The sequence below is a fragment of the Mauremys mutica genome, chromosome 3 (genome assembly GCF_020497125.1).
Source record: "Mauremys mutica isolate MM-2020 ecotype Southern chromosome 3, ASM2049712v1, whole genome shotgun sequence".
NCBI classification, from domain to species: domain Eukaryota; kingdom Metazoa; phylum Chordata; order Testudines; family Geoemydidae; genus Mauremys; species Mauremys mutica.
This window is the reverse complement of record NC_059074.1, coordinates 161,451,267-161,478,463: the sequence shown is the minus strand read 5'-3', so window position 1 is coordinate 161,478,463 and position 27,197 is coordinate 161,451,267. Positions and strand designations below refer to the sequence as shown.

General features: G+C 44.8%; 1 pseudogene; it reads right to left on the bottom strand.

Annotated features, from left to right (window-relative positions):
• Nucleotides 1-25: 25 nt before the first annotated feature.
• Nucleotides 26-27,146, bottom strand: LOC123366686 (annotated as a pseudogene).
• Nucleotides 27,147-27,197: the final 51 nt, after the last annotated feature.

The window sequence follows — 27,197 nt, the reverse complement described above, 5'->3', positions numbered from 1 at the left end:
TTTTTTTTTTTTTTTTTTTCCTTCTTCCTTTCTCTCTCTCTCTCTCTCCTCCGGCCGCTCAACGCTGGGACTTCAGGCGCGTCCTTCTTTTTCTTTTTATCAATTCAGGCCACCAACACTATCTTCATTCAAGATTGGCAACAGTGGTACTAGTACTTATCTTGTTTTAGTTCTGTTTGCCTTCTTGATAGTTCACGATTTGTCTTCTAGTGACTTCAGTTATGGGTTTAGTTCTTTTTGCATTTCATTCATTTCCTTTGCCTCAGCCTTCTCATACTTTCCTCTCCTTCTCCTAGTGATAACCAGTACAATAATTCCAGCAACAATTGCTAGTACCACCACTACAATGACTGCAATAATACCAGCAGTCAGACGTTTCATGGAAAACTCTGGGGGCTTTTCATCAACATAGTAGATTAGAGCTTGATCAAATTTTAGAGGTTCTTCACTGATGTTTATCTGTAGTGTGAGTCACCTTTGACATCTTTTTCAAAGTAGTAAGCCACGTCAGATATATCCACACTCTTGGCAGACTTCTGGGAAACATTTTGTTTCAGTTCAATAGTGATATAAGGTTTTTCATACACAACATCAGTTATATACTCTGGATTCAGCGAGTAACGCTCCTTAAATTCATTTTTGATGATTACCTTCAAAAGAGAAGCATCCACAGCTGTACTTCTCTCACTGTGTTTTGTTTCAATGATGATCCAGCTTGTTCTGACTAGTTCACTGCAGTGTAAGTCTGTATCACATCGGGGTCACCATTTGTTGCATCGCAAGAGCAGGAACGAAGTCCAAGCAGAGAGAGAGTGTGTGTGTATGCAGCCATCTTTATTCATTCCCAGCATGCTCTTATATACAACATGATAAGCAATCACAATTGCTAATTAGTTAATTAAACCCACACAGCCGCAGCTGTAACTCATAGGGTAATTATCATTCTACACACCTGTCTACCTATTCACAATTAGCTGGCCAATGAGAACAAGCCCAAAGCCAGCCCTTCACTCACAATTCTCAATCCAGAAGCCTTCAGCATCTCACATTCAATCCCACAATGGTTTATCAAAAGGGGTTTTGAAAGATGACACTTTCTTTTAGAGCTGAAGGAATGGCCAGCAAGTTTCCCTCCCACACACACACACCATACAGAAGAGCAGTGAGGTGTTTATGATGATCTATTTCATACATTCTTTAGCATCTGACGCTCTGGCTTCATGGCTTCATAACTGACTGATAAGTTCTCTTTTGTGGGATAAGAATGACTGACCTTTTCCTCCTTGATTCCCAGCATCTCCTTTCTTGGCCTAGAGCCATGGGAAAGACACAGTGTGCAAAGAGAGCTCAAAGCCTGATGCAGGCATTTAAAAAAAATTGAAAAATGCTTTGAAAATCACGATGCATTATTATGTGCATACTAAGTATATGTGAGGCATTTTATCACATTGGGAATCTCTCTCATGTCTGCCCTGGCCCTGTACATCAGGATGAGTCTTGCTTTAAATAGATTTCCCCAAACATGTGTGGTCTCTAGGAACTTTTTCAAAAGAATTATCCACTAGGGTCAATTTCCAAAGAAAATCCATCACAATCACAGCATAGATTTCCACCTTCACAACCCATTAGTTAAGCTGAAAGAACAAATTACAGCAACTATTGTGGGTTTCCCCCAGCTCTTAAGTTTACTATCCTGTCACAGTATCAGAGGTCAGTGAGACTACTATGCCTGAAATTGCTGCTGGGAGACTGATAGAAAGGAACAGCCAGCTACTTAGGTTGTGGAAAAGCCATTTAGACACACATATCCCCACCCCAATTAAACTTCTTGGATTCCAAATGACTTGGTGAGATGCTCTTCAGTCACAGTTTACTGAAAAGATATAACTTGTCAGTTGAACCGTGTAAGATATATAGTAGCCTATAGAGTTGGATTAGTTGGTTAGAACAAACATCATACTTCATCCAAAACTGAACGTAAACCAAACAAACAGAAACCCTTTTCTGAGGTTCAAGAAAGGCCAGTTGACTTCTTTTTTTTTTCTGCTGAGACTAGAAGTAGAGAAGCTAAACCACCATCAGAAAGAAATGCTGCTAGAGTAAACTGACCCAAATACTAGAGTTGAGTGAATAACTGATTTTTTTCAGTTCAGAGGCAGTTGTGAAAAATCAAAAATAAATTTGGGTTGGGTCAAACCAAATCTGAAATTCTTTGACCAAAAATTCCAATAAAAAAGTCCATTTCTAATATGCTCCAGAGCAGGTATTTGAAACTGGGTCTCTACATCCCAGGAAAGAGTGCCCTAACCACTGGTGATAAAAACAGGGGTGGAGAAAAACAATAATACCACCTCTTCTTCCTCTCCCCCCCCCCCCCCCCGGACACTTTGTGACTAGCCACAACTATTAGCATCAAATTCACGAACAATTTTGGGTCAGCCAAAACTGCACTTCTCATCAGATAAACTATTTGTCCAAAAAAAAAATTCACTCAGTTCTAAATACTACTATCTACACCAGAAATTATAGAAGAAAGCCTGATCTTGCAAGTTTCAGTCTAAAGTAGTATCTGAACTTTTTAGATGCTTATCCAAAGCTAATCTTTTGAGGCTGGACCAGCAATCGTAACAAGTTGGTCTTAGATAGTGACCCAGTCATTAAACATTCCACAACAACAACTTTCCCTTCCATATTGCCTTAAATCTGAGGACATCAAAAGCACTTTACAAAGCTATAGAATTAAGAGTTGAGATAGGTGTGCAGATGTTAAATCCATGTTTGTGTATTTTTGCCACTGAGAGTCAATGCATAAGTTTCCTCTGTTTTATTAAGATATACTTTATTAGTTATCATATATACATGCATTAAATACAGGAAACTAGATCCTTAGCTCTTCCCAGATGACACATTGGACAGCTAAAGAGAGTTGGGAGTTTAATGAGAATTGAGCCTGCTCTTCATCTTGCTGGATCTGTCTTTGTCAGAGAATATTCTGCCAAGAATTCATTCCACACAAATCACACTTTTTGAAAAAGCTGGAGGGGGCAGGAAGCCCTATTTGCACACACATTATTAACCATAAACTAGTACAATGCTGCATATATTAGATATTGTCTCTGTTGAATTGCCAGCAGCCATCGTCTTTCTTTTTCAGTGTCCAAGTTTAAGGAGGAGCTTTTCAGGAAAGTCTACACTAAAAAATGTCAGAATGGGAGTTCTAAATCTAGAAATACTAATCCATACTATGGTAGTGTCTGAGGTTAACTATGCACAGATGCCAGGTCAACTAAATACAGATGTATCTATTGAACATTTACACTGATGTACTCTCGCTATCTTGTCTCAGCACTTAAGAATTTGGGGTACTGAAAAGAGAAACCACTAGAAGTAACAAGATGTTAGAATGGGATTTTAAAGTATGGCATATGGGAGCAAGTGAAGATACAGTATATTAGCCTGATATCAGAGAGAACTTGACACATTTAAACAGAGCACCTTGGGAAGGCAGAAATAGAAAGTTCTACACTTAGCAATGAAGTCTAATAACCAGTGACAATTTTAAGGACCTTCTTGGAAAAATACTATAAAATCCAATCCACCTCCTACTGAAGTCCCACCTTGACCTCAATGGCAGCAGATTTAGGCCTTTTTTAGAGACAATACAGTGACCCAAAATCTGACCTGTCCACTCAAAGTTTTGGTGAAAATGGGCTGGTTTTCAGGTGCATTTTGGGGTTCTGACCATGATTTTTTGTTTTGACCTGAAATCAGGGAAAACTCAGTTGTTTCAGCTGAGCTGTTTTAAGATGTTGGGATCTTTTGACACAGAAAATGAAATCTATACCAAGACAAAGTGTTTATGAAATGGCCGCAAACCCATTGACTTTCTTAGCGCTCTACTCTCAGTTAAACCAGTTTCTTCACTTCCTGCCTTCAGATCCCAGCTCTCAAGGATTTAAAAGACAATGTGTCCTCGGTTTCCTGGGACAAACCCAGTTTTCATTTGCTATCCTGAGAAATTCTTTTGGGAATTCTCAAATGTATTAGCTTTTTTTTAATCTGTCAAAATATTTTGGGTGTTGGGTTATTTTTTTAATAGCTACAGGAGAAAGCAGAATTTTCTCAGTTGTTTACCAGCCACAAAAAGACCAGTGGAATGAGCATTCAGTGTGATGGACAGTGTTTGGAGTAAGAGAAAAGTCAGCCAAGTACAGCCTCTAGCCAAGAGGTTTTTACTCAAAGTGAACATGAACGTCTCCTGTTCTGTGTTTCATGGTGAATTCATTCAGAACACAATAGACTAGATTGCACCACAAGACCTCAGCCCATAATGAATGATGGGACATTGCTGTACCACTCCAGCAGCACCCCAGGGAAAGCACTGTGGGTCAAGGATTCACACCACCCTCCTTGTTTTCTTCTTGCACAAGGGGTGTAGTGATTTGTTGCTGGTCTGTATCAGCAGCAAACCACCACACACACACTGCACTCTGCCCCTCTCCAGCCATGTGCTCCTGCTGAGGTAAGAGATGTGCAGCACATGCTTACCCTTCTGCACCCAGGCCTTGGTCTGACTAGCCCATGGAGGGGTAGGTTCTTACATTCCTGTACCCCTGTTGGGGGTTCACGCGGGGAGATTGTCTAGCCCTGGAAAAAAGTTCTCCACTCCAAGAAAAATGCATGTGATCATGTTGAATCGGAAGCTGGCACTAATGGCATGACACTTTAAAAAAAAAATTTTTTACCACCCTAAAAGTGTTGCCACAAGTGATTTTTTTAAGTTTGAAAATATGGTCACCTTAACTATAGTTCCTTCTCCCTTATTACCTAAGCACGTCTCCACTTTAGCTGCTTACATGTCATCCTACCATTTGTACAGATTAAGTGCTCTCTCCTTCACATTTGTCTCTGTGGGCTGGGCAGTTGTTTGCCAGCAAAAAGTTGGTCATTCACCAAACCTGAGGCTCAGAGATTCAATAGCATTGCTGCCTACAACTAGCTGGTGCTGGCTTCAATTAGTCAATTCCCTTTAGAATCAGAGATTTGCCCAGGGCTTTGACTAGAAATGGATTTAACTCTCAGAAGTTCAGTATTTGAACTGCCCCACAGTTTGGAGGTTGGTTGGGGTTTTGCCCACTAGACCAGAGGTCTCCAAAGTGGGGTGCGCGCAAGGCGATGCATTGGAGAGAGCGGCAGGAGGAGCACCACCGGAGCGGGGAGAAATAAAAGGGCGGCCGGAGGAGGAAGGGAACAAGCGAGTGGGGAAGCTGCCCTGCCTCCCACCGCAGGCAGGACCACCTGGAACGCAGAGGCTAAGGGGGCCCCGGGGCCCTGGCCTGCAGCTCTAAAGCCCCTTTCGGAATGCGGCCCTGAGTCCTCCGGCCCGTGGAGGAGCAGGAGCAGCCGCACAGCCAGTGGCTGGAAAGAAGCAGCGCTTTCCCCTTCAAAGCCGACTGGAGAGAAGCGGCACTTTGAAGGGGAAAGCACCACTTCTCTCTGGCTGCTGGCTGCGTGGCTGCCCCTGCTCCTCCTGAGTCCTCCGGCCCGTGCTCCGAAAGGGGCTTTAGAGCTGCAGGCCAGGGCCCCGGGGCCCCCTTAGCCCAGGGCCCTGCAGCCCCTAAAGTCCCTGCGTTCTGGGTGGCCCTGCCTGCCATGGGGGTGGGAAACTCCCAGAATTGTGGCTCCCAGAATTGCGGCCATGGGGGCGGTGCCGCGCTGTGCAGAGCTACCTGCACACCCCCTGCACCAAACAGGAGCTGCCCCAGGTAAATGCTCTGCACCTCCTGCCTGCCCGAGCCCTGAGCCTCCTCCCGCACCCCCACCCTGAGCGCTTTCCCACACCCTAACTCCCTCCCAGACCCTGCACCCCCACCCTGAGTGCCCCCTCACACCGAAACTCCCTCCTAGACCCTGCACCCCCACTCTGAGCCCCTTCCCTAAGCCTAATCCAGACCTTCGAATCGCTGAGTCACAAAATGTTAAACCAAGATTTTTAGAAATAATGAAGCATATTCAATCACATTGCTCTCACTAAAAAATATTATTAATAATAAAAAAAATTGAGAGCAAAAAGGTTTTTTGTACCGTTAATAAATAAAATACAATAAAAATTATTTTAAAAATATTGTTTATTTCATCTTTATCTCAACCTTTTTTAATTTCTATTTTTGTACGTTTTATAATGTACATAATATATTAGTAGTAGTAGTACATGTATATAATTTATACATAAATATACATATATTAGGGGTGCATGCTCAAAAATTTTTTACTGATAGGGGTGCGTGATCAAAAAAGTTTGGAGACCACTGCACTAGACAACTGAGGGCAGGTCAGAGAAGTTGGCCTCTAGAGCTGGTTCTGAACCTCCCTACAGTGTGAGCCTCTCTCTGTTTAAAATCCAGCTCAACTACTTCAGTTGGTAGAGCACAAAACTCAGTCTTGGGGCTATGGGTTGAGCCTGTGCTAGTTCAGTGTAATTTACTACAGAGAGTGTTATAATTTTGGGGCAGGTGTGGTCTGGTGGATTGAGCATGGTGCTACCAGTCAGGAAGCTTTGGACCTAGCCCATTCTCTTACCATCAGCCAGATTCACAGAGAAGTTAAATAGCTTGTTCAGGGTCACACAGGGCCAGATTCTCAGACCCTTCCTTACTTGTCTTGGGCAGCACCTTTCTCAATACGTAGATCCAGTAGGACTATTCCTGGAGTAAAGTGTTTTTCAATGAGTTACATCAGAATCTGGATAAGTAGCCCTTAGCACATTTATAACCTCTGGGTGGGATTCACAAGGGGGATGTAGGCACCTAAATCCAACACTTCAGCACCACTGGACATCACAAAACCCACACTCACCTGACACTTAACGCTGTAGACCCCTGAAGTCCTAGTGTGCTTAAGTGTCTGCTGTTAGAGTCTGCCAGGCACCTACATTTCAAGCAGCTGGGTGTGCATATGGACGTCTCAGCCCTGACACCTCCCAGCAGGTTGGCACCTAAACTCATGCCTAAACCTGAGCAAGATTCACAAACTAGCTGTTTCCCCACCTATCTTGCCTTTGAGCCAGGCCAATAAGCAGGCTCAAAGCACAGTTAAACCCACACAAAACGGCTACCAGTGGAGAAGCACCTCTCCTTCCTCCCACCCAGTAACCTTTAGGCCACTGATTAGCACACTCACCTCTGCCTGATCTGGAGCAGGAATTTGAAGTTGGGTTTCTCACCTCTGCTAGCCACAGAGTGCCCTAACTGCTGGGCTATGGGATATCCTGACCTGACCTCCCAATCTCTGCTGTTGAGACTGTTCCACTGCATATAAATACTTGCATATTAATTGGAGCAGTGAGACCAAAACCTAGGTCTCCTGCATTGGAGGTGAATGCCTTAATCATTAGGCTAAAAGTTTTGGGGGGAGGAAATGGCAGGGGAGTGCCACCACCAGGTCCTCAGCTTTGCTTGAGAAAGGACTGACCTGGTTTAGGTGGCTGATCCCAAGAGAAGGTTCATGGCTGTCAATCCTGAGCAGAGACAGGTGCCTCTCTCCAGCCCACATTCAGACACTTCACTCCCTTTTGAGGAGCAGGGTTTAGGCCAGCATTTATTATTGGTTAACTTAGGCAGCTCCCTGCTTAGCTGTGAATCCCATTTTTAGATGGCTAACTCTGTGTATGCACTATATGGAGAGGCTGGGTGCTTAACTTAGGGTATTGAATTCCATGTAGCAGCAGGGTGCTTGAAAGTTAAAGGCTATAACGGTGAGTATTACAACATCTAAGTCCCCTTGTGAGTCCCACCCTCTGGACCTTAGTTTCCCGAACTGTAAAATAGAAAGATATTTACTTTCTTTTGTAAAGCTCTTTGAGATTGACAGCTGGAAAAGTGCTAATTTGATACCATTTACCTAGCCCAATAGTTCCATTTGAGCTTCCCAGGTGGAGAGTTTGTGCAGAGGAAGCTCTGCTGAACAAACAAGAACCAAACAGGGAGAGACAGAAAACCCAAGTTTTCAGTCCAGTTTTATCCTTTTCAGCAATGGTTCTTTGAACTGGGACTCTGCCTCATCTGACTGGAATAGGAACAGATCCCATTTTGCTTTTTTAATAGGACTAAAAGTCTGACTGCAAACAGGGAGACAGCACAGTCTCAAGCCTTTAAACAGAAGGAAATAAAGCTGTTAAAAGTCCCTCTTGATAGTGGCAGAAAGCCACTGCCTATTGGTAAAGGGCCCAGGTATACCCAAATAGAAAAGGTGCATTCCTCTGACATCAAAGGCAACGGCACAGCCTCTATTTCAAATGGCTGAAAAAGTGTAACAGCTATAAATTAAAGTAAGCTGTCAGTCTGCTAAAAAAGATTTTTTTGTAATTCAAAATAAATCGGACTAACAATTTGCAGATGTTTGGAAAGAAAAGGTTTGGGTTACTTGCTCTTAAAGCCTGAGCTCTCCCTACCTTTGCATTTTGTTCCACTTGCATTTTAATGGTCGAAGTGGCTTTTTGCCACTGCCCGCTGCCTCCCTAACAGGAGCGCAGCATCATGAGTTGACAAATCTTGCACTCACTCTTGACTTTGAAGTCACATGACTTCTGTCATCCCGAGTTAGACATACAGAGGTGGGAAAGAAATCCATCATAGTCTATTTTCCCCTGAAATAAAGAATTTAACCAAAGTGTGACACCAAAAAATTATATCTATAAAAACCATGTTGTAGTTGGCAAGTAGCAGATCAGATCCTTAGAAAATGGGGGGGGGGGGTAGAGGAGACAGATCTTTAAGGATTTAAGAAAGCTGTTCCTAAAACACAAGCATCCAATCCAGAGTATTTCTCAACCAAAAATGGGCTGCAGGATACTGAAAATTTAAACTTTACAGGATACTTAAACTTAAACAGCAGCTGAATTCTCTTGTCACATGGATAAGCAACAGGCAAAGTGAGCACATGATTACCAGAGCTGAGCCCCTGCTCTTCTCACCCTCATTCCCCAGCAATGACAGTATCAGCCCTTCTCCAGAATATCAAACATAATTTCCCACTTCACTTAGAAGATAAAAAAAAGGCTCTAAAGAATGAATGGCAGCCAGAGAAAACTAAAATGTGCAGACAGAGAAAGAACATGAATCTGATCAATGGTGCTTCTTCCTATCTCACCTTAGAAGCCTCTAAGCTTTGCTCTCTGGCTCAGATCTGCTCCGCAGCCCATAAGAAGTGTGATTTTCCCCTCCATCTCCAGTACCTAGCTGTGCTGCTCACCCCTGTACTGCAGCAGTACAAAGATTCCCAGCTTTCCTGCCCTCCCTTGTGCTGTATTCCCCAGAGCAGCCTTCAGCTAAAGAATTAAAGGACTTCTCCCTGTTTCCCCCATGCCTTTTTTCTATTGTCCTGCTCGGATCTCCCCTGCAGCATTGGAGACGTTTTCCTCACTTTTTTCCCTTCTCACTAGAGCTGGTTGAAGTTTTTCAAGCAAAATATTCTTCCAATCCAAAAATGGTCTTTTTCTAATTGGAACTTTGCACAAAACAAATTTGGCTTTCTGATATATTCTGTTTTTATAGCAAAACTGGAAAAAATGAAAGATTACTTTTTGGGTTTTCAATTTATCATTTTCCCTCTCCTCCCTTTTTCCTTGGCAAAATAAAAAAGGGAGGAGGATGGTAGTGGGAAAAGAGAAAAAAAGAGTAAAATGAAAAATTTTCACAAGAAAATTGAACACATGAAATGTTCGTTCCTTTTCCTGTGGAATGAAGATTACTAAAATTTTTCATGAAAAGTTTTCCATTTTTCAACCATCTCTACTTCTCTGACTTTAATGGGGAAAGTAACTCCTAACAACTGAATACCTGGGCAAACAGGGTGTACTTAGTTTGTTACTTTATTTAAAAAACTAACTTGGGTGGGAACATAGGGGCTCAGATCAGATTTAACCTAAAATCATTTCCAAATACCTTGCTTGCCTAGCTAACAGATCTGTGCATTACCTGCACAGTGCTAATATTGGTCTGTTGATACAGAAAGCTTTCCCCTGCCTGGACACTTGGGACAATAACAATTAAGAATAGTGAGACAAACCACTGATGAGACTGCAGCAAGAGGCATGTATGGCTGCTGCAGAGCACCAGGTTAATGGGACAAGAACTTGGGCCTGGGCAGTGGAAGCTCAGGATGGTGGCTGGTCTACAGATGAGAGTGAATAACACAGCCAACTTGGGCCTTGCTTCAAAAATGGGCTTTGGAGCTCTGATCATGCTGAAATGCATTCAGAATTATCCTAGGCACAATTACTGTATCAATGGTAAAGACTGCAGAGAAAGCCATCCCAAATCAGTTCCTTATGCATTTCTGCCACCTAGTGAACGAACACAGAATGAAATATCATTCTGGCATAGGGAGGGGAAAAAACTCTTTGCCTCCTAAAACATGGTTGAAAATGCAGGCTTTTGAGAGTGGTTGGGTGGCATGCTGGGTTATGATTCTTGTCTGTCATTGCTGCAGAACCAGGTTCTCATCCTGGTGTGATGGACAATGAATGTGACAAGCCTGATTTGGTTCCAATGGAAGTCATTCTAAAACTGTGCATTGGATTGGGTCCGTAAAGGAGAACCACTGTCAAAACAAATACTGTCGGATGCTTATGAAGGCCACAAAAAGCAAAATATAAAGACAGTAGAATTGATTGTTTTAGTATGCATATGTAGTGCTGGGGGAAAGGTGCACGAGTAACATCTTCATTCTCCAGTGCTCTCTATTTAGCCACAGAAAAAATAATGCAGCACAGACAATAGCAGTGCAAGCTACCCCACTCCATCCTGCCGATGAACCTTCACACCAACCTGGAGGGACGTCTTCTAGGGATGAGAGACTAGTTCATGTTCTGCACCCTTTCAGCCTTGCCCATGTATGCATGCCACTTATAGTCATTTTTGTAGTGTGGATACTTGGCCACGGTGAACTGCATTGAGACCACCACATGGGACATCTAACCACCCCCACTAGATGATAACCTGAAGTTTTTACCAAACAGGGCTGGATTTGGATGGTGACAGAGCCTAATATTCAAACTTGGGCGACTAACAAAGCACCTGGATAAAAGTGGCCTGCTTTTCAGAGTGGCTAAGCATTTGCCCCTCCCGTTGACTTCAGTGGAAGTTATGTCTGCTCAACGACTCTGAAAATCAGCTCACTTTTGCTTAGGTGCATAAATATGGATTTAAGTGCCTAGCTTTAAACACCCACATTTGAAAACAGTTCGCCATAGAGCCAACAGGTTCTGTTGCCTGTGGTTGGTGGGGTTGCAGTGAATTAATGACTCAATTCACTGGGTGTGTCCTATACATTACTGCAGCTGGGAATCACAAAACTGATCAAGTGACCATTTGTACTGTACTGCAGTTTATCTTGTAGTACAGCTTTTGCATGCAAGAGGTGGTTATTGTTACAACCACAGTGGATGCTATGACTGAGAAAGGTTGGAGAATCCCAATTGACATTTACATTCTTTATTCCTCACGGTACAGTTTTACTCCCATCTTATGATGCTAATGTTAAATACTATTCACAATAGCTTCATAGTCTCATAATTGGCCCCTCATTATGAACAGGTATTTTTATTGTTGCAAAAGTAACAGATAGGAGCAGGTAAGAGACAGTTCCTGACAGAAGAGTTTACAGTCTAATTAGATGAGAAAAAGGAAGGATTATCATCCTCATTTTATGGATGGGGATTGTGAAACCACCAAGTCAGACAGAAAACTTCCCTTTTGGAGGATTTTGCGTTAGTTGGTCTGGGTTTAGGCCTGATTCAGAGTTTGGATCTAGACCCAGAGCCAAAATCCCCAACTGAGGGTTGAAATTCAGTGTTTTGCTTTGAGTCGGTCTCCACATTAGATGACAGATCCTGTGTAAGGTACGGATTGTGTTATCCAGTATTTTAAACATAGCAACTATTTGAGTGCCAAGTTCCCTCCTGTACAGCAAGCTCAACTCCAATGCAAACCACAGTGTATGAGCAGTAAAACGCTGCCATCTAGTGGATGCTGGGTATTAGACTACACACGTGCCTATATAAAAGGTCATTATATTATATGACTATGGGTACAGCTACACTGCAATAAAACACCCACGGCTGACCTGTGTCGGCTGACTACATCTCATGAGACTCAGGCTGCGGGGATACAAAACTGAAGTGTAAACGTTAAGGCTCAGGCTGGAGCCCAGGCTCTGTGACCCTGCAACCTACAATAAAGTCACTAATTGGGTCTCCAACAGTTAAAGCTTCCCAATAGCATCAGAGGGTCACTAGGCAACTCACCCCGCAGCAGGGGCAAGGCTGGCTTGAACAGGTGCAGGTCAATGCCAGTGCAAGGTCAGCTGGTCAGATCAAGCTGGAAGCCTGTGGCAGGAACTGGAGCAGGCTGGGTGTCAGGCAGTCTAACACCATGAAGCAGGGGAAAGAGTTCCCAGCTCACTGGGGACATTGCACAGACTGGCTTGCTGCTCTTCCTGTCTGATTAAATAGCTGTCCCTGGAGGTCATCTGACCCAGTCCTTGCTAGTGGATTGGCTGCTGCAGTACACCTGAGAAATGAGTCATAGGCTCTGGCTGAAGGCTTACCTCACATTCCCAACAGGAGGGGCTTTCAAGGGGGGTGTAAAAGTTCAATGGAACTCATGAAGCAGGTTGGGAATGTGGATATTACTAATTGGTACCCATGAGCGTTCCTCTGAGCTATGCCATTCCCAGTCAGTAAAGTATAGGTGCTTTCACCAAAAGGATCTTGGAATTGAGGATTTGCCTGATGAGGTGGTACTCCTCATTTTGTGGAGCATTGAGTGCACACAGAGGTTCAGTGAGTTCAGATAAGCATCCAGAATTTTGGTTTCTTACCCAAGCTGAATTTCCAGATCTCTTGAGGATAATCAGACACTAGATTTAATAGAAATTGTTTTAAGGGGTGTGTGCTGTACTTTACTTTTTTGCATTTTCAGAAAATATATTAATTTAAAATATTGCTCCCACAACCAAAACAATTTTTTTTAAATTTTGTAAACACCGTATTTGTGAGATGAGCCCTCAGTCACAGCCTCTGACTCTTCCTCCCTCAGGTGTGGTACGGCACCCAATCCACAAACAAGGATTGTTCAGATGACCTGCAGGATAGCTATTTAATCCCACAGGAGAGCAGCAACCTGGTCTGTGCAACATTACCACTAGGCTGGGAACTCGCTCTCTGCCTTGTCGTGTTAGACAGTCCAAGCACCCAGTCTGCTCTTGTCCCTGCCACAGACTTCCAGCCTGCTGACCTTGCACCGCTATCCACCTGCATCTGCCCAAGCTGGCTACACCCCAGTGCAGTGAGTTGTCCATCAACCCCCTGACGGTTTGCATAGACTGTTACACTGAGTTCTGGGTCCTAGATGGAGCTCCTGAGCACTACAGCGCCAGAGATGGTGACCTCCAGAATCAAGTTGTCCAACTGCAGCTGGAAAATGCCTCCCTTTTAAGCACAGCTTTCGGCCATTTCAGGCACTCTAGGACCATCTGCAGCAACAGCTCTGGGGTATGGTCTGAAAGTCCTGTTGCCAGAGCAATTTGTGAGTGGCAGACGAGCTCCCTCCCATCTGCTCTTCAAGCCATTCAGTAGAGCATGGGTCCACTGCTCTGTCTCCTCATTTACCTTTCCGCCACGCATCCTTCTCCACCGGAGCATAGGCGTCGACTTCCCTGCTTTCCCATGGGTGCTCGACACCCCCCCGGACCCACCCCCACTTCACCCCTTCCATTGACCCCACCCCTGCCCTATCTCTTCCCACCCCTGCCCTTCCCCCATTCCAACCCTTTCCCCAAATCCCTGACCCTGCCTCCTCCCTTGAGCATGCTCCTCCCTCTCCCTCCCAGCACACCTCCAAACAGCTGTTTGGTGGCGGCTGAGGGGAAGCGCTGGGAGGTAGGTGGAGGAGTGGGGACGCGGTGCGCTTGAGTGGGGGGGAAGACGTGGAGCATGGCTGGGGAATAGCTGCCGGTGGGTGCAGAGCACCCACTAATTTTTCCCTGTCGGTGCCTATGCGCCAGAGAACTGGCAGGTTTTGGAGGGGAGGGTGGCTGAGCAGCTGTGGAGATGGACAGGACTGCTCCAGTGCCTCTCCCTGCAAGGGAGGGCATTGGTGATTAACCAGCTGGTCCTGTCCATGCGCTGGCACCAGCTCAACAGCCTCAGCCCAGCCCCGGGGATCCTGGCCCGGCTCCAGAGGGTAGCTCTGGAGTTGTCTGGCCAGAACTGCACTGGGCCTCTGCGGGGGTTCTGGCTGTTGCAGCCAGGTCCATGTCCTCCACCTCCAGGCCTTGCAGAGACTCCTTTATGGTGCAAATAGTCCAGCATGGAGCATGTTGGCGCACACCTTCCTCTGCTGCCTCTGAGGGCTCCAATATACTCCGCAGCGCTTTTTTTTCTCTTCATCTGGGGGGTCTTCCGCAAAACCTCTCCAAGCTGCCGGTCTTCTACCAGGACCTCCTCCGGACCTGGAAGCTGCTATCGGTGACCAGCTCTATGGGACTGCTGAGGGGAGAGACCTCCTTGCGGAGCCCCTGCTACACAACCCCCATGTACATGTGCAGATGGCAGAGTCCCCCTCGGTGCACTGGAGGATGGTCCTGGCAGAAACCACCAGGATCGGAGTCCTCCTGGACTATGACGGGGGGGACTGGGTGGATTGCCAAGCACTCGGTTAGTGCATGGGGCTCTCCACCCTTCAGACCACCCTGGCATGTACTTAAGGAGGTGGGGGCAGCCTTATTGCCCACCTCTTGGGTTTTCCTTGAGCAGGTCCTGTGAGAGGGTGCTCCCTGCCCACCCCTCATCCCAGGCCTCCAGACCTTTTCATTGGGACCCTGTCCTGTGAGTCTTGGACCCCTCCCTTCCACAATCTGAGCTGGGTGCGTGCCCTGCAGCCGGTTCGCTTCTGAACTGCGCCAAGGGAACAACTTCACATGTTTGTGCTCCACACCTTTCACTTCCTCACCCTCGTACCCTTGTACCAAGTGGTGGGACTTTCTGCCACCTGTAGAGGGTGAGGAATCCCAGTGGGCCAGCCTGTACTCCACCCTGGTGTCACAGCCCACCAGGGTTATTGGTTGGCAGCTTTTTCATGGAGCTGTGAGCACAGGCGTGTACCTGGTGCGGTTCACCCCCATCGCTGACGCCTGCCCCTTTTGCGGTGTGAGGAAGACCCTGGTGCATGTCTATCTAGAATGTGCCAGGTTGCAGCCCCTATTCCAGCTCCTCCAGAACCTCTTGTTCAGGTTCTGGCTTCATTTTCCCCACACCTTTTCACATACTCACACCCTGTCTCGTGACTTCATGGCCTGGGGGCTGCAACCACAAGCCTGATGTGCTCTCCCACAAAGGAGTGTGTCTTGACAGCAGGGAAAGGCTATTAGAACTCTCCATTATTCTGAAGCCCTGCCATTTTGCTAATGTGCTTGTGAACACAGATGTCTTAGCTCTTGTAAGATCCTTACTACCTAATGACACGCTTGCAGTAGAATGGATGTTGCTCAGTGCCTACCCCAATCTGACCTTCTCTATTTCTAAATGGGATACTTTTTTGTTCAAAGGCCATTTTTATATCCTAGAACAGTGGTTCTCAACCTGCAGCCCAATCAGCACAGAGCTGCGGCCTATATGACATCCTCAGGGCCATACAGGTAGTATGGGATGTGGCCCACAGTGGTAAGTAGGTTGAGAACCACTGTTCTAGAAGGTCCACCTCACCTTATGACTCTCCAATTCTACCATGACTCTCCTCTTGCTGGACACTTTTGGGCAGTGAAAGACAATAAAACTGATTTTGTGATATTTCTGATGGTCAAAAGACTACATGCCTCATTAAGTTCTACACTGACTCTCTCATGAGGTATGTTGCCAGACAAACGTCCCCCACACTAAACCTCTGGGCACCTCTATCCCACTATGGACCTTGGGAGTTCATATTGATATACTTCACTGTAGACCTTCTCAGTTCCTAGGGCCATGCTGCCATACATCTTAGACAGGAGATCCACAACTACTGGTCTCACTTTGTGCTCTGTCAAGGAGAGGAGTACCACCACCATAAAGGAAGACGTGGTTCCAGCCCCAGCACGTTTGTAGGATTATTCTGTTTGTAAAACTAGATCATATCTAACCTAGATTATGGCCCAAATCCTGGATCATGGTGCAAGTGCATTGTAATGTATCTCGGGGGCATTCTGGATCTAAAGGTAGCATAGCCAACCACAGGAGGATCACCCACCCCAATGTAAGCAGAACTTCTGACTGCCTAGAGCTGCAACCTCCTACTACTACCCACTCAGGGGGCTGTATGCCCCACTGATCCTGGATGCTGTATCAGCCCCTTGAGACCATTGGTAGCCAGTGGAATTTCCTAAAAAGATAGGACGGGCACACAACCTACCCATAACGAGGAAACAAAGGTCACCCTGGCACATCCCTCCTGAGCCCTGCTGCGTGTTCCTTGGCCCTATCCACAAAGCCAAGTTCATTATCTGCTGCCCTACCCCTAAAGCTGTGATTTCAGTAGGTTGCAGCTGAGCAATATCAGGTCCTGTAAGCACTTGGATGGGAGACCTTCAAGTATATACTAGAGACTGCAAGCAATAAGGTCAGTGAGTCAGTAGGTGGCATTCTTCATCTGGGTCAGTAATGAACCAGTTACCCACCATAGCATTAGGAGAACTTGTACTGCTGGAGGTGCCTTCTATTGGATGAGATGGACAACTGAGATTTTGATCACTTGGACTTCATTAATATAGCATTTTTAACAAGAATGGGAGTGTAAATGCAGGTGTCTTGACTACGTTTCCTGCCTCCCTTTCCCTTTTGGTTTTAGTTGGACAAGCTATTCTTCACCTTCTGTCTTAAGTTGTGCTTTGTTGCTCTGCACTGTTAAAAAGCTTCCATGTTCCACCCCAAACGTAGCTGCATTTAAGTGATAAATAATGTGTTCTTTAGTCCTGTTCCAAACTGTATACATATACATTTCATTGAATGTTTTAGGATTTTTGCTATCTAAAATAGTAGTTTGTTATCTTCATCATCCTCACAGTCACTCTCTATAGAAGTATAGAGAATATGGGCCACAGCACACCGGGGGTTAAAAGCCACAATGGGCCCAGACTAGTATTTGGTTACAGTCTAATTGCTATAATGTTTTGGGAGGAGGCTGGGAGGGAAATGGCCTCTTCAGAATTAAGGAAAAAATAATCCACTTACCTCATAGAATGCTGGAAGCACATCAAAGCTCCATGAAAGCTCAAAAATTGGCAGTTTGAAATCCACTAAGAATTGAAATGAATTTATACCTTCTTTAATAGAGCTGGAGCAATGATTCAAACAGCTTAATCCCTTAGCAGTTTCACAACCTTTGTTACTTTTCAGAAATCCCTCTTGTCATTATGTCTCAATCATTCACTTAAAAGCTTTTGCATAGTTAGGACCAAATTCTGTTCTCAGTTACACATCTGATCCCGTTGAGTTCAAGAAAGTTGTACACGTCAGAGGGAGCAGAGTTTGGCCTTTATATATAAGATGCACATTAATTTCTCTTAGTTGTCTAGAATGGGGGTAATATAGTCTAGTGGATACAGCATTGACATGGGAGCCAGGAGACCTGCGTTCTAACTCTGGTTCAGATCAGCTGTGAGACTTTGGGAAAGTCAATCCACCCTTGCTTTTTAATGGGAATACCACCACCCTACCTCACAGGGGTGGTTGTGAAGCTAAAGCATCCTATTTATTCATATATATTTGAGGGTGGGCAGGAAGATGAAGATCGTTTGTGTGAATTCACAACAAATGGCTGAATGGGCCTTTGTAATCAAGCCCTTTTCGACCCCATTTCATAAGTAGAACGGGCTGTAAACACAAGATGACTGGTGATATCTGGCATCTATAAGATTAACCACTAGGTTTCTGCAGAAATTAATATGAAAATGCCTTCTGCTAAGGCACTTATGCTCTTTGAAAGTATTGCTGCTTGCACTGTCAGACCCTGAAATCCATCCAGTGCAGTATCTGCCATTCTCTGACACTGAGAGGAGGACTGAGGACACAATGAGACAAAGACAATTGTGTGCATTTTTGCACGTCTTTCTAAGGTACAAAATGGTTGTAGAATATTTTCAAACTTGATGTTGCAAACTAGCTCAGCATCCTGCTAAACACAATGTTTTGTATCCTGTTTTCTATCAACTATTATGCAATCACACTATAATGTCTTGGATGGTAAACTGTGTGCTGTAGTGATGCAAACTAATATGATCACACCACAAAATATAGAACCTGGAATTCACTTTAGTACTTGTGCAACTTTTCTAGTAGTTGGAGCCAGAGTCCACAGTCAAGACAGGAGTCAAGAGTCAGCTGGGTCAGGATACTGCGAGGGAGACAAACTAGAGATCAAAACCACGAGTCAGGATACCAGGGGGTCAGAGGCTGGAGACAAACTGAAGGTGAGGAAATACAAGCCAGGAAATCAAGGCAGGGAGCAGGAAGCACAAAGCTCACAGTTCAGAGCCCAGTGGAGCCCAGTTGTTCAGACAGCTTCCTGTTCCTGCTGCTGGCTTATGCAGGGCCAGTGCATCAGACAGCCACTCTGAAACGCCACCAATTAGAACTCAGGTGCAGAGTCTCACACTGGGACTGGGCTTCGTGAGTCCCTGATGAGCCATTGTCAGCAGGTTGCAAGGTGGAAGGCTGGCGTGTGGCAGGTCCCATGAACCCTAACGGCCTTGGTTTGAAATCCATGGGTCATCATGACATCATTGATTTTTAAGTGCTGAAATTTCTTGGCCTCTAAAATAGGGTTGATAATAATATGCACTTGCTCACATAAGTGTTTTTAATTGATATAAGTGACTTAGTTAATTGATATAAGAGGTCACAGAACTCCAAAGTGTTATTTAGTTATTAATCATAGAACTATAGAACTGGAAGGGACCTCAAGAAGTCATCAAGTCCAGGCCCCTACACTCATGGCAGGACTAAGTATTATCTAGACCATTCCTGACAGGTGTTTGTCTAATCTGCTCTTAAAAATTTCCAATGATGGAGATTCCACAAGCTCCCTAATCAATTTATTCCAGTGCTTAACCACCCTGACAGTTGGGAAGTTTTTCCTAATGTCCAACCTAAATCTCCCTTGCTGCAATTTAAGCCTATTGCTTCTTGTCCTATCCTCAGAGGTTAAGAACAATAATTTTTCTCCCTCCTCCTTGTAACAATCTTTTACATACTTGAAAACTGTTATATCCCCTCTCAGGCTTTTCCAGACTAAACAAACCCAGTTTTTTCAGTGTTCCTTCACAGATCAAGTTTTCTAGACCTTTAATCATTTTTGTTGCTCTTCTCTTGACTTTCTCCAATTTGTCCACAACTTTTCTTAAATGTGGCGCCCAGTACTGGACACAATACTCCAGCTGAGGTCTAATCAGCACAGAGTAGAATGGAAAAATTACTTCTCGTGTCTTGTTTACAACACTCCTGCTAATACATCCCAGAATGATGTTTGCTTTTTTTGCAACAGTGTTACACTGTTGACTCATATTTAGCTTATGGTCCACTATGGCCCCCAGATCCCTTTCCACAGTACTCCTTCCTAGGCAGTCACTTCCCATTTTGTATGTGTGCAACTGACTGTTCCTTCCTAAATGGAGTACTTTGCATTTGTCCTTGCTGAATTTCATCCTATTTACTTTGGACCATTTCTCCAGTTTGTCCAGATCATTCTGAATTTTAATCCTATCCTCCAAAGCACTTGCAACCCCTCCCAGCTTGGTATCATCCGCAAACTTTATAAATGTACTCTCTTTAGATGATGTACTTACCATCATCTAAATCAGTGATGAAGATATTGAACAGAACTGGACCCAGAACTGATCCCTGCAGGACCCCACTCATTATGCCCTTCCAGCATGACTGTGAACCACTGATAACTACGCTCTGGGAATGGTTTTCCAATCAGTTTTGCACCTGCCTTATAGTAGTTCCATCTAGGTTGCATTTCCCTAGTTTGTTTATGAGAAGGTCATGCAAGACATTATCAAAAGCTTTACTAAAGTCAAGATATACCACGTCTACTGCTTACCCCCTATCCGCAAGGCTTGTTACCCTGTCAAAGAAAGCTATCTGGTTGGTTCGACACAATTTGTTCTTGACAAATCCATGCTGACTGTTACTTATCACCTTATCATCTTCTAGATGTTTGCAAACTGATTTCTTAATTATTTGCTCCATTATGTTTCCGGGTACAGAAGTTAAGCTAACTGGTCTGTAATTCCCTGGGTTGTCCTTATTTCCCTTTTTATAGATGGTCACTATATTTGTCCTTTTCCAGTCTTCTGGAATCTCTCCCATCTTCCTTGACTTTTCAAAGAAAATTGCTAATGATTCAGATATCTCCTCAGTCAGCTCCTTGAGTATTCAAGGATGCATTTCATCACGTCCTGGTGACTTGAAGACACCTAAATATTAAGACATCATTAAGTATTTATTCTTTTTTTCTAAATCTCAGGCTAGGAAAGCCTACATGTAGGACACAGTTTAGAGCAAAGACCACAAATGAAGTATGTGGGGGAAGTTAAAAGAAGCTTTAAATGATATTGGAATAATTTCTTTAGCCTCCACAGCCTTTTCTAGAACCACACAACCAGCATTGGTAAAGTCAGTCATTTTCACAAATGACATTCTAGGCAGGGATCAGTGTAACATACAGCGAATCTTATCTGTTAAACAACTTTGATAGGAAAATGATGCTTAGTAGGTCTGCATCTTGGCTGGCTCAGCTGAAGCACTCTAGCTGTGGTGGTTATGTAACCCACTAGCAAAACTGCAGCTTGCATACTCACAATTTGACATTATCCCCCACTTCCCTGCAAGCCCATGGAAACCCCTCCCCACGAGCACTGTATAGCTGGGGTTGAACAGGTGTAGGGGGCCTTGCTAGGCAAATGGAAAATTATACACCCAGATAAGGAGGTAAGATCCCATAGGCGCGTTAACTCCTTCAGGGCCCTGTTCTGAAGGCAAGGCATGGAGTCTATGACCTTCTCGTTCCAAAGGGAACTTGTCTGTACATCTAATGGCTGCCTTCTTCATTCAAATTCCCCTTTAATATACTCTTCTTCTATAATGTCTAGCAGCGATTAACCTCCTGCAGTAAGTTTAATCCTCTCTAGGAAAGCATGGGTCTATTGGCTGGTCAACGTAAGACGTGACTGCATCTGCTATGGCTACCAGCCCTGGAACTTAGCCCTTTAGCTCGAGCTGTTAAGGCATTGCTACCAGAGCGAGTGAAGTCAAACACATATCAGTGGGGAATACAGCCATAGACAGAAATGACATCCCTACTGCTTTGAAATTTGATCATGCACAATGGATGTTTGGGGCCCATTGACATCAATAGGAGTTTTATCTTGGAGTACAAATGGGAGCAGGACTGAGCCCCTAGATTGTAACCACGCCTTTTCTTTGGGTTTCAAATAGAATCAAGTACCTTGATGACTCTCAAACAATGGTAAAACAGTATAAAAATGCAAGAACAAAACTAAAGCTTTAAAATCAAATTTCCTTTTCAACTATTCATGCTGCTTGTATTTCATACAAACCTGGGCGATGAAAATACACGGGGTCGCTTTCACTTTTCCTTGTATTTCCAGCCATGCCATGTACATAGCCCTGTGCTCTTTAGATCCGTAACACTGCAGGGAACTATTTAAATTATAAAGCCCTGTTTTCATATCAATTTTTTTTAAAGGTGCGGGTGGGCGGGGGTTAACCCACATTTTATATTTTGGGTCTAAATCCAGTTGACAGTGTCTCTTTAAAATGCGAAGTATGATTGCAATTACCCAGGAGCAATGTCGAATGATACTGTTTTACGGGCACATTAATTACTGTTAATTATTTACACAGTGTCATAGGTGTGCATGGCAATACATTGTTTAGACAGGTTCCCTACCCCAAGGGCCTTACAATCTAATCTGGATGGACACAATACAAACAATTACAGAATGACCCATGAAAGTGACCGCAGAGATAGTGGTAGTTAACTCCATCTAGTATTTATGGCTGTGGGACATGTTTGTTCCTTTCAGCACCCAATGTTATTCCCTGACCCCCTTTTAATATGCATGGAGTGCAACTGGTTTTCACAATGAGTCTTTAGAGAAGACAGCAGCATATCCTCGTTCTTAATGTCATAGTGCCCTCATGTGGCCATTTCGTTTTACCCATTTGAAGTTGAAAACTTTTATATCAAGATCTACTCAATATTGTTATTTAAAATTTTGTATTATGGTAGCACCTAGGGGCCCCAATCAGAATGATGCTAGGTGCAGTTCAAACACAGAGGTAGGCCCAGTCCCTTGTGTCTCTAACTTACTAGATAATGAAACATTTTCTCCCCAGAAAATATAATTCATTGCTCTTTGCATGGTCCATGTCTTCCCTCACCTCTCTTACCCGGAGTGATCACTGAGAAAATTGCAAAAAGGAGCAGAGGGTATACTGGTGCTGCAGTGTCCCTGGTACCATAATGACTCAGTGCATACTGATACGTGTGAGCAGTACTGTACATTTCTGGAGATGTTAATTACACTACAGTGTAGTCTCACATTAACCATTTAAAATGGAATGAAAAAGCAAACAATATTCTCACTCTGGGAGGAGAAGGATGATTTGTTTGGAAACTAAATAGGGAAATTCCCAAGTGCCTGGAAGTGTTCCTAAACTGATTTATTTTTAGAGGTTTTTCCTCTCCCCTCCTTCCTCCCCATTTACTGGCACCTTTCACATTTCCAGTTTCAACCTGGAACTATAAACAGAAGCACCAACATGCAACAAAGGCCAGTATTACTAAACTTCTAGCCTGATTCCCAAGTAGGAAGGCACAGAAACCATGCAAACACCTGTCCTTGAAAGACTACCCACACATTTTGCAGATACATGAAGTTCCATTTAATTGCAGTAAACTTTGGATAATAAATTATATAAATAAACTTTGGATAATAAAGAACATATCCACTGACATCTGTTTACTGAGGACCCCTCCATGAGCCCTTTGTTCAGGAAAAGGGGTTTGAGTGCCTATTTATGCCATCATCTCTGGGCGCTGAGTGGGGATCTGAGCTTGATCCAGTGAGTAGGCACGGGATATAGTGTTGAGCTGGAATGGCCCAGGGCAGGAGGCAGCTGGCCAGAAATGGGACCAGGTGGTGATAACTTCAGGGTGGATATGTAATATAGCTATATATAGGCTGCATTAATTTTCCAGATTTCCCTCATGGGAAGCCAGGGAGAACTGCCTCTGGGCAGAACCAATGCAGGATACTGAGCCTCTATGCAGATGGATCTCCAGAAGCTGGAGCTACCAAGTTTAGGTGGGCTTTTGGGTACGGTGACCAGATGTCCCGATAAAATTGGGACTGTCCCGATATTTAACCCTTTGTCCCACGTCCTGATCAATGTATGATCGGGATACCATTTGTCCTGACATTCAGGTAAAGAGGTGAGTGGGAGGGAGGCGCCAACTCCATGGGTGCTCCGGGGATGGAGAACCCACGGGGAAAAATTGCAGCCAAGCTCCCCCTCCTCATCACCTTCCACCCCTCTCCCACCAGCGTGCTCTGTCCCCACTCCCAGCGCTTCCCGCCACCTAACAGCTGTTTGGCGGCACTTTAGTCCTTTCCGGAAGGGAGGAGGGAGGAGCAGGGACGCAGCATGCTCAGGGGAGGAGGTGGAGAAGAGGCAGGGCAGGGGCGGGGACTTGGGGGAAGGGGGTGGAATGGGGGCCGAGTGAGGGCGGTGCAGGGGCGGGAAGAGGCGGGGGGTGAGCAAGCACCCACCCGGCAGAGGGGAAGTCGGCGCCGTAGGTGTGAGTGGCGGGTGGGGGGGTGAAGAGGCGAGCGGCGAGAGATTGAGCAGCGGGTGGGGACTGAGAAGGGACGCAGCAAGTCAGCGGCGGGCCAGGGGATGAGGAAGGGTGCAGTGGGGGCGCTGAAGGGGAGGGGGTGGCACCTGGGGCAGAATGGGGGAGGAGCCTGGGAGGAGCTGGGGTGGACTGTGGGTGGGGCTGATGGCACCCCAATGTGTCCCAGTATTTTAGTGTTGTGATTTGGTCACCCTACTTTTGGGGATAAGTCATTTTATAATGATACCCCTGTGATGACAACAGCAGGGCTGTTGATGTCTGTTTTTAAGGCCCCGATTAATGATCTGGTGGTCCAAGATCCCAGCTGTAAAGAAAAATTAGTGATTCTAAAGACTGAGTCATGCTACCAACTGGTCTAGAAAAAACAAGTGAGAGAGACAGAGCTGCAGAGCCATACAGCTTTGCTGGGGCAGAAAGAGAGAACTGCAGTTTAAATTGGCTGTTCTAGAAAACAGAGAAAGGGAAAACATCTGAAGGAAGAGGACTGCATGAAAATGCTGAAGAAAGAAACCCAATCTGGTAAGTAAAAACCTTGTTTGAAGGTTTGCAAATCTGAGCTCTCTGGAAGAGCTGAAAGTGGACTGAGCGCATAGGGCATTTTTCCCTGCACCTGGGCATCATAACTGATCCAGACAACTGATTGTGAAATTTCATTAGCAGCAGCAGGAAGATTTAATTATGAATAAGCCAGAGAGCACCCAGGGCTTATACTCAAAGGCCACAATCTGCAATTTTTCCCAAGACCTTTCTGTCTTAACTTAAAAAATTAAACAGGGGGCAGGGGGAAATTACAGCAGCACTCTGATGGGCAGTAATCCACAACAGTCAGGGATTCCAACTGAAACTCTCATTCAGCTTCCAGAATCAGTCTTATGCAGTGGGAGACTTTTAAGAAGAAAAGTACACTTTTGGGATGGAGATCCATATCCCAGACACACAGGAAGATACTCCAGATGCAGAAACTAATGATAAACTACTGATAAAACCATGAGAATGTGAAACCCATGAAAAGGTGGTTAGGAAGAAAAAGAGAGGACAGATACTAAACGTGTACTGGCAATGCCAGAAGTGAAGTAGAAAAAGGGGACTCAAACACCTCACAAGTGGCCTGAAGAATAACTAGCAGGGACTTGTTGGGAGTCATCAAGAAGAAACAGTTGAACAGTAATTATGTTAACATTGTAAAGGAAATAGTATGAAGTCTGATCTGTGGTATCTGTGTTCTGTACTTAAAATCAGATAAATTAAAGCAGAGGTCCCCAAACTGTGGGGTGTGACCCCCTCGGGGAGCATGGCAGGCCCAGGCCAGCCCCAAGGGGAACGGGGAGGGAGTGTCACTCAGCCCCACCCCCACCCGCAGCCTTGGCTCCCAGCCCTGCACCTGCCCCATCCACAGCCTCAGTGCAGCTCCGCACCTGGCCACAGGCCCGGCTGCCAGCCCCCACCGTGGCCTGGCTGCAGCTCTCCTCCACCGCCATACTGTCCATGTCCCCCACACCTCTGCACCCAAGCCAATGGCCCTGTTCCCAGCTGCAGCGGGGAGTGCGGACAGAGCTAAAGGGGCTGGGGCATGACCTTTCAAAGTTTGGGGACCACAAAATTAAAGGTTATTAAGGGGTGAAAGAGTCCTCAGGGATGGAGGAGATTTGGAGAAAATCGAGAGGGGATGAGCAGAAGCCCTTAGGGGTTCTGTGTAAATCCTCCCCAGGCAGCTCAAATGAACAGATGTTACTCTGTCCCAAAGGGTGAGGGCTGAGATCCCACAGGCAAAGAATGTACCTCCCTTGGATTCCAAGAGAAGCAGTCCAAGTGTCCATTGGGTGAGTATAGGGTTCAGCAAGGCACAATCATTTATGCGCTATTTGGAATGAAAGGAAGTAGAATGTAGGAGTGGGAAATTGAAGGCAATTGCTCTGGAAACTAACAAACAGAAATCAAGCCATATCCAGCCACACAACTGCATACAAAATATTATTATAATTAATAATAGTAACAATTAGAAATAAGGTCCATTTGCGACACATAGTTCAGGTCAGGCAGACTCTCCAAAGCAATCCTTGCACATTAAAGTAGAGGAAAAGGTTAGCTTGGCTGATGTCTTTGATGAAAAGGGTGAAGAAAACAAAAAACAACAAAACACCACATAACTATTTAGCTTATCAAAGAACTTAAAAGTTATCAAACGCTCCTTCCCTTTAAAGTAACATCTTTGAATTTCAAAGTACTAAATAGTGTCATTAAGAAGAAAGAAAAAGTCCCGGAAAAACTAAACAAATCTCACTCACCAATCACTCTACTTCAATACACTCATTTTCAGGAGGAGCAAATTATGAGTACGAAAGATCACGGTTTCAGCAGATATTTTTGCTTCAGCAGAAAAGAAAAAATGAGTGGACATAATGTTTGCTAACCAGGTACCCGTTCAGATTAAGGAAAAGAAGGGATAGATAATTTTGTTAAACATGACAATTGCATTATTACTAACAATAATCAAAAAAATGGTTTTTTTGAATAATGCAACACTTTGGGGTGTGGTGTTAACCTTCCTATACCATCAGTTCTGGAGAGAACTGCACCCAAAGGAATGAAAATATACATTTTATTCACTACCCTCCTCCTCTATAATTCAGTATTAATCTAACTCCTTAATGAAGTGGGAAAGATCAGCAGAAATTGGCATTATTACACATGGTCAGATTGTGCCCCATTGCAAATACAGGCAGTCCTCAACTTTACGACGTTTGACTTACAACGAACAGCACTTACGACGTTTCTGAATTGACATCCTGATTCGACTTACAATCATTGGTTTCGACTTTTCGACTCTCAGTCCCGCAATGGAATGGTTTGTGATTCCGAGTTACGATGTTTCAATTTACGACGCAATTTTCACATACCATATCCCACAAGCCTGTAACCCTGAGGGGTATGGATGCCTCCTGCCTTGCATTTGCCTAAGCTAGGCAAGACATCCCTTTCCTGCTTCAAGTCTCCCACCATGAGTCCATCCTGCTCCTCCCTGGCATTCCTGAACTTTTGCCTCTGGAACTGCATGTCTTCTGCAGCTTCTTGCAAGGCCTCCTCTACAGCTACTAATTTCTCCTGTAGCTCCTTTACTTGTCCCACAGGATCACCCAGTACCCTTTCATTCAGGGTCTGAGCCCCCATAGTAGCCTGCTCTGCCTCTGTGTTTCTCCCTATGTCTGTCTGGGCCCTCTC